The 14,654-nt window shown below is 47.8% G+C and overlaps 1 protein-coding gene across 6 annotated transcripts in view; it reads left to right on the forward strand.

Moving 5' to 3' along the window:
- The window catches only part of ZNF536 (zinc finger protein 536), a 452,773-nt gene that overhangs the window by 116,068 nt on the left and 322,051 nt on the right, over positions 1-14,654 (forward strand). For all 6 annotated transcript variants that reach the window (XM_042231924.2, XM_042231923.2, XM_027978173.3 and 3 more), the window contains one exon: positions 2,923-3,038. The gene's annotated coding sequence lies outside the window, so the exon portion shown is untranslated. The remainder of the gene's footprint in view (positions 1-2,922; positions 3,039-14,654) is intronic.

Raw genomic sequence — 14,654 nt, forward strand, 5'->3', positions numbered from 1 at the left:
AGATACTCTCCTTCCCCCAGGTATTCACGAAGCCTCACCCCAAGAAGACAAGCTCAGGTGGTCACTTTTACCTGCGTATCAGAACCCTGTTCACGTTGAATTGCAACTCATGACCAATCAAGAGTTCTTCCTGTACCTGGGTCCCCTAGGTAACAGGAGCCGCCACTTGAGAAGGACCACAGGAAAGAGAAGATCTACCTGCATGTCCCTCCCGTGCCTTTGTCTGCCATCCCCCTCAGCCTTGGCGCCACCCTCATCGTCCAAGCATCCTTTTGCTTATTGCTCTACTTGATTTAGAATACACAGCCATAAACACGCAGGGCAGCCAGCAGCATGGCCGGATATAATATTAATTTCTTTTCTGGTTTATTCGTGAAGGAGTCAACCGTATAAATCACCTTAAGCCACTAAGACAGAAAGTGAAATCGCATCTTCAAATGGAGAAGTGTAGTGTGTTATCATTAAAAACTAAGAAGAATTTGTGACCAATTTGAGGGTCTTAATGTGGGCATAGTTTTGTTAACATTGCTGTAGATTATGTGAAATGCTCAGAAAGTTTTTCTCCCTCTCCGTTCTAGTGAAAAGCATTGGGTACCTATCAGTGGCATATCGTTAGAAAGTCTGGTGTCTGCTGGACAGTCTCCTTGTAATGCCATTTTTCATGACTTGTTTAATTAACAACCATTTTTGACCTAGACTAGTTATAAAAGTGTTGCTATTCTCTCCTGCTAAATTATGTCTAATGAACATATTTGCATGTTATCAGATATAGCAATATATCATTTCAAATTTTGGCGTTTAAGCCTGCATCACTCAAAACAGCTTTTGTGGATTAGTAAGCAGGTGAAATCAAAAATCTCATTTCATATCTGACATTAATAACTTTCAGGGGGAATGAGCATTGGCATTTATGTCTGGACCAGAATCGAGCCCAATGTCCTAGAAACACAAGGGCAGCAGACAAACCTACTCACCAGATAGGAAAATAAATCATGCATAATGCAGAATTTCTACCTTACATGTTAATTAATGTGTGCAATCAATTACTGATGTTACAATATGAGAAAGAAACTGGTGGGGAATGGGGTAATAAAAAATACCTATAGATTTATCTGCTTCTTTTTTCTATTTAAACAAATAGTCTTCAAGCCTGTGAATGCTGTGTTGAGACATGCTCTGAATAATAAGCATCATAAAATCTAATCAGATTTATAAGAGGAATTGATTGTTGTGGCAGGAGGAGAGGGTGGAAAATAAGCTGAAATTTAAGTGTTAATTTTTATGCTAATCCACAGTGGCTTCATATGAAGCAATTTTGTTCTGTGCCACAAATATAAAATTGTCCCTTGCAGAGAAATGTCAGCTTGCTAGACCTGAAAGCAGTAATTTATTAGGTATGTTTCTATTAGTATGTGTCACAGTTGTTAGCAGGCTATACACACAATGGTGCTTCATACTTATCCTCCAAGTCTCAGAATGTTTCAGCTCAGTGGCTGGAACGTGGGGCATTAATACATTATCATATGCGGGGTGGTCTGTGCCCTGTGGACAAAAGGCTATTTAATACAATTTAATGTCATTCTGAGAAGAAGTGGAAAAATAAAGACGGGGAATAAAATGGCATCTGTGTGTTTCACAGTGCACTCATGCACAAACCCTCAGTTTAAGAGGGATGACATTTCTGCCAAGAAAAAGAATAAAACTGGGGCATTTTTTTTTATAACCTGTTCCCCACTGCAGTATTTTCTAAATGCTATTAAGTGATCGATTTACACGGCCCCATGATGATGTCATCTATAAGAAGGGGAATGCAGATGACAGCAAAATGTTGGTGACAGTGACCTTGTTTCAGAATCCTTGGAACCCTGTCAGCTTTGCTTCCAGTATATGGTTTCAAAGAATGTACTTTTTGGACAATATCTAGTTACTGGGTAGTGAATTAATAGAGTTAAGGGTTCTGATGCAATTCACATATAGGTCAATTACATGCGCCAACATCTGCTCTGTCACTATCATTTGCATATAGCATTCATATGTTAATGATGCCTCTTTTTACTCAAGTAATATATTTAAAAAACAAGATTTGCATATCAGTTTGGATCAGTATATTACAAGCAATTTATCATTTTCTCCTTCTTGTTATGATTTTAAGAACAATATCTTGAGTGATGGCTGCTATATTTGAGCACGGCTCTGATTTATACAAGAAACCCTTCAGTGGGAAAGCTTCCATTCTAAAGCTGCTTAGAGCCTTATAAATCAATAATGACACAGATGGACTGGTGATAATCTATTTAGAATGCCTGATAGCAAATATTGTTGTACAGATGATTAGAGTGGTAACTGTTTTAGCAGAAAGCCTTTCTCTCTTTGTAAATGGTAAGTTTGAACAAAAAAGTGCTCACACATGGACTTCATGTCAGGAAATCTTCGTGCTGGGTCTGGATTGCAAAGGGGAAAACATGGGGGGAAGAACAAAGAGACTTCCCGCTCCTGCCAATATAATCATATCATTCCCTGTTTCTTTAACAAAACAGGACCTCTTAATGGAATTGTGTCTTCAGGTGTAAATAGCATTAAAAGCTGCTTCTCCTCTCCTCTTTGCCCTGATACAGCGCAAGGAGTGAGAAAATAAAGTGGAGGTTGTCAGAAGTGGCAGCTGCTTGGAATCCTGATAAATATAAGCTTTTATTGATCTGATGAAAATGAAAGATCCCAGTGCTAGGCAGTATTTAGCTTCTTGTCTACAGCACGTCACCGGTGGCCTTGCATTGGGATAGATTTTCATTCTCATACACCGGATTTGATTTCATCTTTAACCTTTTCAGTTGAATTTCCTTGACCTCTGCATATTGCTGTGATTTGGTGAATTTGTTACATTTCACTTTACATCATTTCTTTCTATATTTCCTTTTGTGATAGGGAACTGGGACGCCCCTCTGGCAATCTGTCAGTGCCTGGATCAGCTGCATCCTTTCTGGGGTATTTTCTCACCAGACTGACGGTCCTTAAGACAAGTATGCAGTTAAGCTGCTAAGGTAAGTCTTACGATGTTGGAACTCTTTGCCCTGGACACACATCATTTCCTCCTGCTTTGTTGTGCTGACCTAACACAAATCCCAACCAAATGGCCCCTCTCCCTCTCCCTGTCCAGGGCCTTCCTCCCAGCCTCTGCCCCACCCAGGTAGGACTCCTCCACCTGCCTATAGCTCTAGGAGAGTCATTCGCCATGGGGGAGGGGTTCCTTAGTGCTTTGGGTGTGTTTGGGTATGGGTGGGGAGGGGGAACAAAAGAATCATGAAAAAATGTTATTTTTCTCTCTGTGGCTTAACTCCTTTCTCAAGTTTTCTTCTGGGATAAATACGAGGCTTCAGTACGCAGTCCTGAGGTGCTGCTAACATATTCTGGTTCCAAGAAAGTGCTGCTGTTATTTTGAGTAGTTTTGATACAACCAAATCAAAGTGAAGATTTGAAATAGCTTTTCTGAAAGCCCAAGCTGAAGTCATAAATTATTCTGCACCATGATTCTTTCTGATAGTAAAACCATACCTCTTTGCCTGACATTGCTGAAATGTGGAAAAGTGAAAGTTAAAAATAAAATGAAACATTTAAATCTTGGCTGTTGAGAACCTCAGATAGACATCAAGGCCAGTCGATAAAGGCCCCTATCAATTAGGCTTCCACGGTTATCATCAGATTTGGTTTATTAGAAATTGCACAGGTGCAGGGTTCCCGTATGAAGATTGAGAAGGGCTAGGAAAAAATCTGGGGAAATACCATAAAATGGAAAGTGGGGGGCTGGGGAGACAAGGTCGGCTCACTGGCAGGGCTGGGGCCATGGTGGTGCCATCACTTCATGGAATCTCCTAGGAGGAAGTATCTGCAGCCAAAGGGTTGGAAGTTTTCCCTTCTTTTTTTTTTTTTTTTTAACCCCCTTTCTTTGAGTTAGAAAGTGTTGATTTCACACTGTGGTGCGTGTTTCCCGTCAGCTTCTTGGTGGGTGTATTCTGTGTTAAGAAAAGGAGCACCGAATCCCGGCAGTTGTAGCTACCCCAGCGGACGGCAGGCAGGCGGGCAGCGGCTCCGGGACGCTGTAGTGCCTGGTCTGCTCTGGCGATGGAGGCGGCCGCCGGCTTCCCGAGCCTCCAGACTGAACTGTTTGGCCACTTCCCTCCTCAGCATAACGCAGGCAGAACAATTTTTGGTTTCATAGCTGTTTGGTTGGGAAAACAAGCCTGCGGTTGCCAGTAAGGTTTAGAATTTGCCTGCCAGATCAGGGAATGTCTGTGAAGACTATTTTCCCTCTTGGGAGGCAAAACACAGATGGGGGAGTTAGGAGTCTTACAATATTTAGCTGCTACATTGATGGTAGTGATTCTGCCGCCTGGATGCTCACAGTTTCTGAAGGCTCAGCTTAGTGTCACTGCCAAGGGCCTCAGGTAGGGAAGGAGGTGGGTGGGGCACCCCCCCCCCCACCCAATCCCACTGTGGTTGCTCTGGAACATTCCATGTTCTGTGGCTTTTGAGGTGGGCAAGGAGGCACTGCCAGAATGCTGCCTTTTCCCCTTGACCCATGCCAGGATGAGAAGGGGTGCCCGAGGGCAGGAGCTGGAGTGACTTGGGCTACTGTGAATGAGCCATGCCATCCTGCATGTGGCCCCTGAGACCCTATAGAGTAGGCGGAGGCACTGGGCTCACCAGTTTTCCTGCCACCAGGGCACGGGTTTTGAGCAGCTGATCACTTGGTATACTCTGGAGCTCACAGAAGATGAAGAAAGATGATGTGCTATTCTTGGGATTGGTCATGAGCAGGTGGGGAGAGTTTCCTTCATGGAAAATGTACGTCTTGGAATAATCTGGGGTCATGTGAACTGGAGTAGAGTTAGAATTTTGCATCCAAGAGCAAATTCTGTGCTCCAGAGACCAAGAAAAGGGACAGGCTTTCAAAACAAGCAGAGAGCATGTGGGCATCTCCTTTCTTGCCTCTTGCTGGTTCCTCAGCACACAGGATTCTCAGACCCTGGAGCCTGAAATTATGATGAGCTGCTTGAGAAATTTCTGGACTTCTGAAGGTACTTGTTGGGGGAATCTTACTCCCATTCATCTCCACTAATGCCTTCCCCATACTTTGAAATAGACACTTGAATTTTTAAAGTCAAATACTATAAAAGTATAGCTTTGAGATGACCAAAGCACCATTAACATAGAAACCCTACGCAATTGGAGAAGGCAATGGCACCCCACCCCACATGGAAAATCCCATGGATGGAGAAGCCTGATAGGCCTGATAGGCTGTAGTCCATGGGGTCACTAAGAGTCCGACACGACTGAGCAACTTCACTTTCACTTTTCACTTTCATGCATTGGAGAAGGAAATGGCAACCCACTCCAGTGTTCTTGCCTGCAGAATCCCAGGGACGGGGGAGCCTGGTGGGCTGCCGTCTATGGGGTTGCACAGAGTCGGACACGACTGAAGTGGCTTAGCAGCAGCAGCAGCTAAGCAATCTAATGCTAACTGAATCCCTCATACACATCAGAAAATGATTTACTGTCCTGCCATAACATGGCTTTCCAGAGCGATCCCAGCAAGGAATGGAGGCAGAGCCTGGTGGTGTGGCCGTCCAGCCTTCCACAGCTTTACCTTCAAAGACCCCATTCTCGGTCTTGAGGCCCAGTAACTTCTAGAAGGAATTGGCCCTCAGAGATAATAGGACCTTCTCTCCATCAGACGCAGAGTGGCTCTTGCTGTCCCTGAGGCACATTCAGGACCCTGGACTCGGGGTGCTGTCCCGAGGCAGCCCCGTGTCCTGGTGCAGACGTGTGAGTCAACAGCCTTCCCGCAGCAGTAGTAATTACCTTAGTTAAATGCTGCAGGAGCGGTACTTTGGGAGCACAGAGGAGGGAGTGAATAATTGTAATTTCTGTGTGATAATGATGATAAGCCCTGCATATGTGTGTGGGGCTTTGCGTCCTGTTTAATCTTCACCGGGAGCTCTCCAGGCTCATGGAGGTAAGGACCCCTGCAAACTCCCCGGTATGCAATGATGAGGTAGGAAAGTAAGATCCCAGTACTCTTGTTTTGCCTGAGAGAAAAAGAAAATCAGAGATAATTTTAACTCCAGAGGGAAGGTAGAGTGAACTAGAAGAGTTTCTTGGGGTTATCTTAATACTCATCAATTCCATTGCAGGTAGATGATCTTATTGGTTCCATTTTCCAGATGTGGAAACTGAGGTCAGAGAAGTTGAGTGGCTTTCCCCAGGCCACACAGCTGCTGGATGGCGAGGTGAAGGTTTGCTCATGCTTCTTTCTGATCTCGGAACATGATCCTTTGGCTGTGGAGCAGCCCTGGGTATAATCTTGGACAAGACAGGGGCTAGGGCACAGTAAACAAGACAGCCATGGGTAAGATGATGTCAGAGAGTGATACGTGCCACGAGGAAATGATGTTTGGGGTGACACAGGGGGAGGGGTGTATCTGTACTTGGAGGGTGAGGGATGGCCCTCCTGAGGAAGGCACGTTGGAAATGAGAGGTCTGAAGGACATGGGAGAGCCAGCCAGTGCAAGTCTGGAGGAAGAGCATTCCAGGTGGAATGCTGCAGGGGGAGCAGCATGTGCAAAGGTCCTATGGTGGGGAAGAAGCCAGTATGTGTGGGGAACAAAGTGGAGGCCATCGAGGCTGGAGCACATGAGCTCTGGGGAGAGGGTGAGTGGGTTAGAGGGCCTGGATAGACATGCCTTTGTAGATCATGACAAGGACTATTGCCTTTCTTTTACTTGTAAGCTGCTTTTAACCAGAGAGCATGTCTTGAGAAACCCCCCTTTCCAGGTGTGGGAAAAGACTCCTAGAGCCAGAATTCTGCGAGTGACTTGGACCAAGTCTTGGTGGGTTGTTTGCTGTGGCCTCAATTTTCTACCAAGAGGGATGTCCTTGCGACCAGTGTAAAACTGGGAGTCAGGATTTTCAGGAACCATGGGTATAGGAAAAGTGGCCAGTCGCGTGGGGGCCACTGTGATTCATGACGGTGCCCTTTGGCTGCTCTTCGGGGCTTCCCAGGTGGCTCAGTGGTAAAGAATCTGCCTGCAGTGCAGGAGATACACATCCAGTACCTGGGGCTGGAAGATCCCCTGGAGAAGGCAATGGCAACCCACTCCAGTATTCTTGCCTGGGAAATCCCATGGACAGAGGAGCCTGGTGGGCTACAGTCCATGAGGTCACAAAGAGTCAGACACAACTGAGCGACTAAACAACCACTGGACCCAGCTGAGCCCCCACAGCTGTGGGCTTGGGCAGAGCTGCAAGTGGAAGTCTTTAGGGCTCCCTTTGATCAGGTTTGCCTAAGTCTGTGCAGGCCTCAGGGAGGTAGTAAACATGCTCCATTCACCACCAGGAAGTGTTAACTCCAAACTGATAGCGATCACTTCTTTGTCAGTGCTGATTTGTGGGTCATCTAATAACGTGTTGAATGAGTTTGAAGATTCTTGGTGGTTATGGTTTAGGCATCTTTTCCCTTGGGTAGTACAGGTGCTATTGTTAAGCAGGACTCTGTTTAGAAATTCTAGGTAATTCCTAGGTCCATAGAACCCTAGGGCTACAGAAACTTTTGCTATCAAAGCTACCTTTATTTTCTAGGTAAAGAGACTGGGGTCTAGAGAGGGCAAGGGATTTGTTCAAGACCACACAGCGAGTCATTGGCAGAGTCATTCTCACCTGGGCATAAAAGGCCATCCCTCAGGCAGTTCCAGACAGCTCTGGGGACCCTCTTAGCTGAAAGAAGGCACCAGCAGGGGGAAGGGCTGGTGTCCTGGTCACCTTGGGAGCTTGCACAGCTCCCAGGACAGTCCTAGCACGCTGCGAGTGGTCAGCAGTCATTTACTGATGTATTGATGGACTAACCGCTCACCTCTGCATATTGTATTTATTAGAATTTGTTGCACCTTGGTTTCAGCAAACGCAATATATAGCAAATCCACATTTCTTTCCAAATTTTCTGGAATACAGGGGGTGCAAAGCCCAAGGCCTGCCTAGTACGATTTATGTCAACACCCAGGACACAACAAGGCCAGCACTCTGGTTGTGAGTTCCTAATACCTGCACAGGTAACTTGAAGGTGCCCCACAGATATTCCAGTAGGCTTGATTTAGGGATACAAGATTCTGAGGCTTTTGGAAGAAGGTGGTCAATGCTGAAGGCAGCCTGGCCAGAGGAGGGCTTGGACTCTGCCCCAGAGTGTGTTATCAGAAGGCACCTAGATAGGTTTTGGCCCAGCCTGGGACTCTCTCTCTAGGGAGTTCTAAACCCCACTTCAGGGTCCAGGTGGGAAATGCAGGAAGCTGGATATGTGCCGAGTGAGTAAGGGAGAGCTGATCCCATTGCAGGGGGCCACTCAACTCTCATCAGCTGCACTTGGAAATGTGGGCTGAATTTTCCCAGGTCTTCATAGTTTTTAAGGAAAAAAGTTAAAACAAAAAAACCGAGTTCTTTTCCTCCAATGTTGGCAACTTATGAAGTTAAAAAAAAAATAATAACTTTTTTCAAACACAAGTGTTTCTGTGGACTGAGCAGAGCTCTGCTGAGCACAGGCTCATACACAGCGGGCATGTGATGAGACCTGGCCAGGGCTGACCTGAGCTGCCCGCAGCACAGCTCAGACTCCAGAAACACAAGCAGTGGGAAAGGAAGGTGACATTTGCAGCCCCAGGCCTCACTCTTCTGTGTTCTCTCCCTGCAGAGAGGCCTGGGAGGTCCCTGGTTACATGGGGTGGGCTGATGCCATCAAGAGGTGCAGCAATGGGGACACCCACCTTCTGGGAAAGGTGGTCTGGATCCCCGTCTGCAGGCCTCCCCATCCCACCTCACTCTATGTCTCCCCAGTACCTGAGTTATAGGGTACCTACCCGTGTCTGATATGGGGACAGGATGATGCATGGCGTGGGATTCTGCCCCCAGGGAGCGGGCGGCAGGATGACCCCTCCTCATGGCAGTTGGGGGGCTGCGTGGGCACACGCCGTGGCTCCCTCAGAGTCCTTATTCAGTCCTCACGCATGGCCGATCCACTCACTCTGTTCACCTGTGTTTGAAATGGGGCGGTCCTGACGCTGTACCTAGCTGAGCGGAAACGCTGGCTGCCACTGGACATGGGTGGCCCGTGCTGACCTTGGGAAGAAGTGCAGGAAGATTCTTTCTATCCTGAGAGGCCACCTGGTATGGGAGAGAAATGGCAAGGCTACTCGGCCCACCCAGTTGCCTGTCCTGGTCCCGTGACTCTGCTCTATCCTGCAAAGGTTGCCCAGGTCCTCAGCTCCCCTGGGAGGCTGGCGGTTGGGCCAGCATCCCCTGCAATGGGGGAAGGTCCCGTACATCTGCCTGTGGTGGCTCCATCAGGACGCTGTACACCAAGACTATCTGTGTGCTGGGAAGGGGTCGCTAGTCTCCCGGCCTCACTTCCTGTTGGTCCTGCCTGGCTCCCACTCATCCTCATACACTCCCTTCACTCGTCCACATGCAACATGGAGTTTCTGTGTGTGTAATATTATTTGTTTTTATTTCTGTAATCCCTTTATTGTTTGCACAACTGCTGTCAGACTGTTGCCTGAAAGTATCACAGGATAATTGCAGAACGCCTGCATAAGTAATTTCTTATGAAATCGGGCCTTGTCTGCATATAAAATTGTTTGTCGTTGCCGCATACATGGACTTCATTATATCCAGGCTGTTTACCGGGCTTGCACCTTCCCCACAGGCCCCGGCAACGAGAGGGCCTGACACTGGGAAATAATGAAATACTATCGTTATTCTCTTTGGTCATATGACATTGCTGGAGGGTGACAGTCAGTCCGAGGTGATCATGGTCAGAGAGAAGGGGAAGGGGACCCGGGTCTGGCTTTCCCCGGGCGGCTGCTGGGGAGGCCAGTGGCTAATCCGTCTGAGCCAGGCATTTCTTCCGACCACATTTCTGTGATATTAATGGTGTGTGGTAGTGAAAGAAATGTGTTTTATTCTCGAGTCTAACCCTGCTGTTATCAAAGTAACTTCCAGCTTATTAGCGACAAAGGACTTTTCTCCTCTCTGCTGCCCTGTTCGCCAGGGCTTCCTGAATTAAACTGCTGTTTCCTGTCCTTTATATGCATGACCACATCTGGGGAGCCTGCTCACAGCCCCGCTGCTTAATAACAATCACCTTCCCTTTCAGTCTCTGTTGATTGTTTCTAATTCACTCTGACAGATAGTGCCTGACAACTTGCCGGCTTTTCCCTCCCTCCGTGACCTGAAGTTACTCACGGCACTTATATAGTCTGTCATTTTTAATATTTGATTTCATTTTAAGTTATGTGTTTTACTGAGAAGATGAAACCAAAAAAAAGGGGACTTGTAATGGAACATAAATTTAACCCTTCTTGCCATCCGGCAGCAGCCTGAGCCGCCCTCCCTGGCGTCTGGGTGACGTTTCTCCTTCCTTCTGATTCTCCTACTGCTGATGGGTTTTCTTTTCTTCTTTCTCTCTCCCTCTCTCTTTTTTTTTTCTTTCTTTCTTTCATATCTGAAAACAAAAGCTTCATGTCGTATTCTTTCCCTCTAATGGTGCTTGATTAGTTTATGGAACTAATAATGGCATTTTCTGCTCTGCAACCAGGTTACAATGGAAAGACCTTTGGGGTGGGGGGGTTTCCTCTGGCAGGAGGGGATCAGGAGAGAGGCCTAGTGAAGTCAAAATGACCGGTGTCAATCAAAGTTCAGAATGTGATTTTAATCTTTCTGTCCAGATTTCTTCTTTTTGTGCCAGCTTGTGGGACGGAGAAGGGCCACTCTCCCTGGGTTTGCGACGAGCCCTTGGAGTGAGCCCTTCCCCAGAGTGGGGACCAGGCTGAGGCTGCCCACGCATCTCCTTCTGCCTCTTCCCTCTGAATCTGCCCAGCTAGTGGCCTTGCAGGGCAGGCGTCCTCGCGGGGGGCGGGCGGCCCACGTCACCTCAGGGTCCACTCTGCCATGACTTGGCCTTTGTTTGCCACCAGACAAAGGCTCCTGTGTCCCTCTTGGCCCTTCAGAGGTTGAGAGCTGTGAGGCTGTGCATTAGGTCAGCTTTGCAAATAGACACCACAAAAATTTAAAAAAAAAAAAAAAAAAAAGTGGCATGTTAACCCAGTATGCCTCACTTGTTTCTTCTGGCTTTCTGTGGATGATGGTCTGCCCCACACAGTGTGGCTTAGGCAGCTGAAGAAGTGCAATAAGAAGGATCTGGGTTGGGGCTCAGTTCAGAAAAGTTCAAGTTCACTGTCGCCCATCCTGGTCTCCGCATGACCACAGTGCATCCCCGGTATGTGAGCTGCCAAGCTCAGGAGGGCCCTGGAGCTAAGTGTTCTCTGACTCCTGCGGAGCAGAGGGGTGCTTGTCCTGGAAGTCAGGCAGGCAGGTATCCAGGGCGCTCTTGTAAAGGCGGTCTGCAGGGAGTACTGGGCTTGGCCCAGAGAAGCAGAGACTCCAGGTAGGTCCAGATCTACTGCCCACGGGAAGATGTTCCAGCTGCTTCCCAGCTGCTTCTGAGTCCAGGCCTGCAGACCGAGGTCCTGGGTGGGCCGGCCATGTCCATCTTGTCCCTGCTACTCCTAGGACTCTTTCAGCGGGAAGTTTTCTTCACCAAGCCTGCCCTGCTCTCTCTGAGCACTGGGGTAAACTGAGGCAAAGGCTGCTTTCTAAGGGGGACGTTTTTCCTTTCTGTAGTCCCAAGCATCCCATCACTGGTTCCTTTTCTTCCTTCTGAAAAGGGTGAAAAAAGTCGAGAATAGTTATTTATTTTGATGGGTTTGCAGTGTTGCTGGTATTGTCTTTGTTTTGAGGTATTCTGATTAAAATTAAAAGGGAAGATTCTCCACAAAAAAGTAGAATGAACACAAACCTTTTAACTTTACATAAGAATTAAATATCTGTGTACATAATAGTGTGTTATCAGTAACAAAGGGACAGAAAATGAATTTTCTCTTTCACTGACCCAGATGGTCTTTATGTGTGAGGTGTAGGCCATGTGGTAGAGAAAGGACGGGTGGTGGAAAGTCTTGTTTTTCCTTCTGTATCTCCCCATACTTGTAACCTATGGGAGACCAGGCGTGTGTGTGTGTGTGTATGACATCAATTGTCAGGGAGTGGTGCTGGCTCTCATAGTCTGGGACGATCTTCACAACAGCTCCATCTTAGTGAAGTTGGGCTAAAAGGATCCAGGGCCTTGGAGAAAGATACACAGGCCAAGATACACTGCCCTTTCTGCTTTTAGGAGGGCAGTTGAAACAGAATTTTAAAATAAGTTCTGTGTTTGAGGTTTAACCTTCAGCAAGGCCAAATTATGCTTTCATTCCCCTTAAAATGTACTCTTTGGCCATTATTAGTTCTTGTTTTAGAGTCAGAGAGAAATAGGGGGGTTGAAATCAACTAAAAACTTGGTTTGGTCTTGGTGCCTCCACAGGCCATCTATTACCTGGTGAGGCTGGGGCTGCGGTGGAGGAGAATCCTTCAGAGTCCAGTTTTCTGGGAAGCTGGCCTGTGGGCAGGTGTGGATTTGGGCCTGGAGGGTCCTCAGGCTCACTGCTTCCCCAGGAGGCAGCTCTGTTCAGGGCTGCAAGTTAGCAGGGCTCCAAGGCCCGTCCCCGAGAATTCACTGACACTGGTCCTAAAGGGAGGTAAGGAGTGTGATCCTTCAGTATAGCTGACAGAATACAAGAGCCCTGCCGCCATCCTAAGCAATCCCTGGGTACAAATGCAGAGCAGAGAGGTTGCACAGGGTGCCAGTCACGAAGGGCATGTGGCCTGGGCCACCTCAGAGATTCAAGAGAGAGCTGTGCATCCAGACCTGGGGAGAGACCAGTTGATCAGAGCAATAGGAATAAGATGCTGACCAGCAATAAGGGGGCTAATGATGGTTGTGGGCCTTCTCTGTGCTCAGCACTGCACATCATTTTAAGAAAGGAAAACCAAACCCTTCTTGTGGCTCAGGAGGAGCTTCATGGAGAAGCTGGCGCTTCTTGGGGCCCAAGAAAATTTTCATAAGCTGAGGCAAGGGGAAGACCAGAGAGAAGTTATTTGCAGAAGGTGGGGACTTGCCAGATGCATTTGGAGCTGGGGGCAGAGGCGTATCCTGAGGGGCTAAGGTGACCGTTCCAGGTGGTGGGCAGGAAAGGGGGAGATGTGGGCAAACTGGGGGTGGGCTTGGTATTGGGGTGACAAATAGCCTTGTTTTTTTGGGACTTGGGATGTAAGTCAGTGTGAGTGAAGGTATGGGTCAGAGCCCAGGATGAAGGCTGCCTGCAGGGTAAGAGTATTCACAATGAGCAGGGACACACTGCAGAAATGGGTGTGGGGAAGACCACTTGCACTATGATACTGACCTGGGGCAGTGGGCACGGGAGTAGGGAGAAAGAGTAGAACTGGACGCTGCCCTTCTCTTAGTTGGGGCTCAGAGTGACCTCAGAGAGGGAGGCACCCCAGTGACAGCTCTGGGGTGGGTGTCCAGGCTGCCTGGCCCGCTCAGCTATAGGTACGTTGCTCACATCTCAAGCCAGAGCCGAGAACTGCGCACAGCACGCTGGCCTTTAAAAAAATAATAAAAAAGGGATTGCCCTTTAACCTGCCCCCCTCCCCCCCACACACACTTTGTATTCATCAGGGTCATCCTCGTTTTTCTTTTCAAATGTATACAAAAGATGCACTTTGGGTTACACAAGGGGTATATGCCAATGTCGAGAGCAGATGAGAACAATGGAACAATTAGCAGATTCATCAGTTCTTCTGCTTATACTTCAGTTCCAAGAGTGAAATGTTAGTTTGTTCAACTCTCTGCTTTACGCCTTGATCACAGTGTGAAAGTGTTGACTAAGCTTAGCTTCCTGGTCGGAGGGTCGAGACCCATGGCTTTTAAACATGCTTATATGAAATCCAAACATTCATGGCCACTGGTGATCTTGAAATCAAGGCACAACTTATAAAATGAACACATAATTATCTTGTTTATTCAGGGTATAAATAGAGTTCATGCATTTAAAAATTTTTCTTCCTGATAAGGACTTTAGCCAGCATTTGGTCTTTAGATAGCCTGTCTCCCTGGCGAGCTCTCTCTCTCCCTCCCCGCCCCCTCCCTCCCCTTCTCCCTCTGTCTCCCCCTCCCCTCCATCCCTCCCTCTCTCTCCCCTGCCCTCCTTTCTCTCTTTCGCCTGCTTCCTTCCCCTCCTTTCCTCCTTCTCTTTCTCCTCCAGAAGGGGGTGACTTATTGGAGCTGCTGTGGCTGCCCCTGGCAGAGGCAGGGCCATGATTTCTTTCTTGGAGTCCCTCCTGCTTCCCTCACTGCTTTTGACAGAACAGGGATGGGTGCCCAGGGCCGGCCTGGTGTGCTTGGGTACATCCTTGCCACTTCCACAAATCCAGGGAAGGGCCGTGAAGCCCACACCTGCCCGTGACAGCCCAGCTGGGGACCAGCTCCAGAGAGCAAGGCTTCCTGTGAATGAAACCTTCCCAGACCCTCCCTGGTGGGGGTTGGGGGGCACAGTTCATGCTCAGAATGACTCCTTACTTCTGCCGCTTTCATCATGCACACACCTCCTTTTCCGATGTTTACCATACCGAGTACTACGTACTCCTAGACTTAATATTTTTTTTGACACACTTCTTTTAAT

The sequence above is a fragment of the Ovis aries genome, chromosome 14, assembly GCF_016772045.2.
Source record: "Ovis aries strain OAR_USU_Benz2616 breed Rambouillet chromosome 14, ARS-UI_Ramb_v3.0, whole genome shotgun sequence".
Lineage (NCBI taxonomy): Eukaryota > Metazoa > Chordata > Mammalia > Artiodactyla > Bovidae > Ovis > Ovis aries.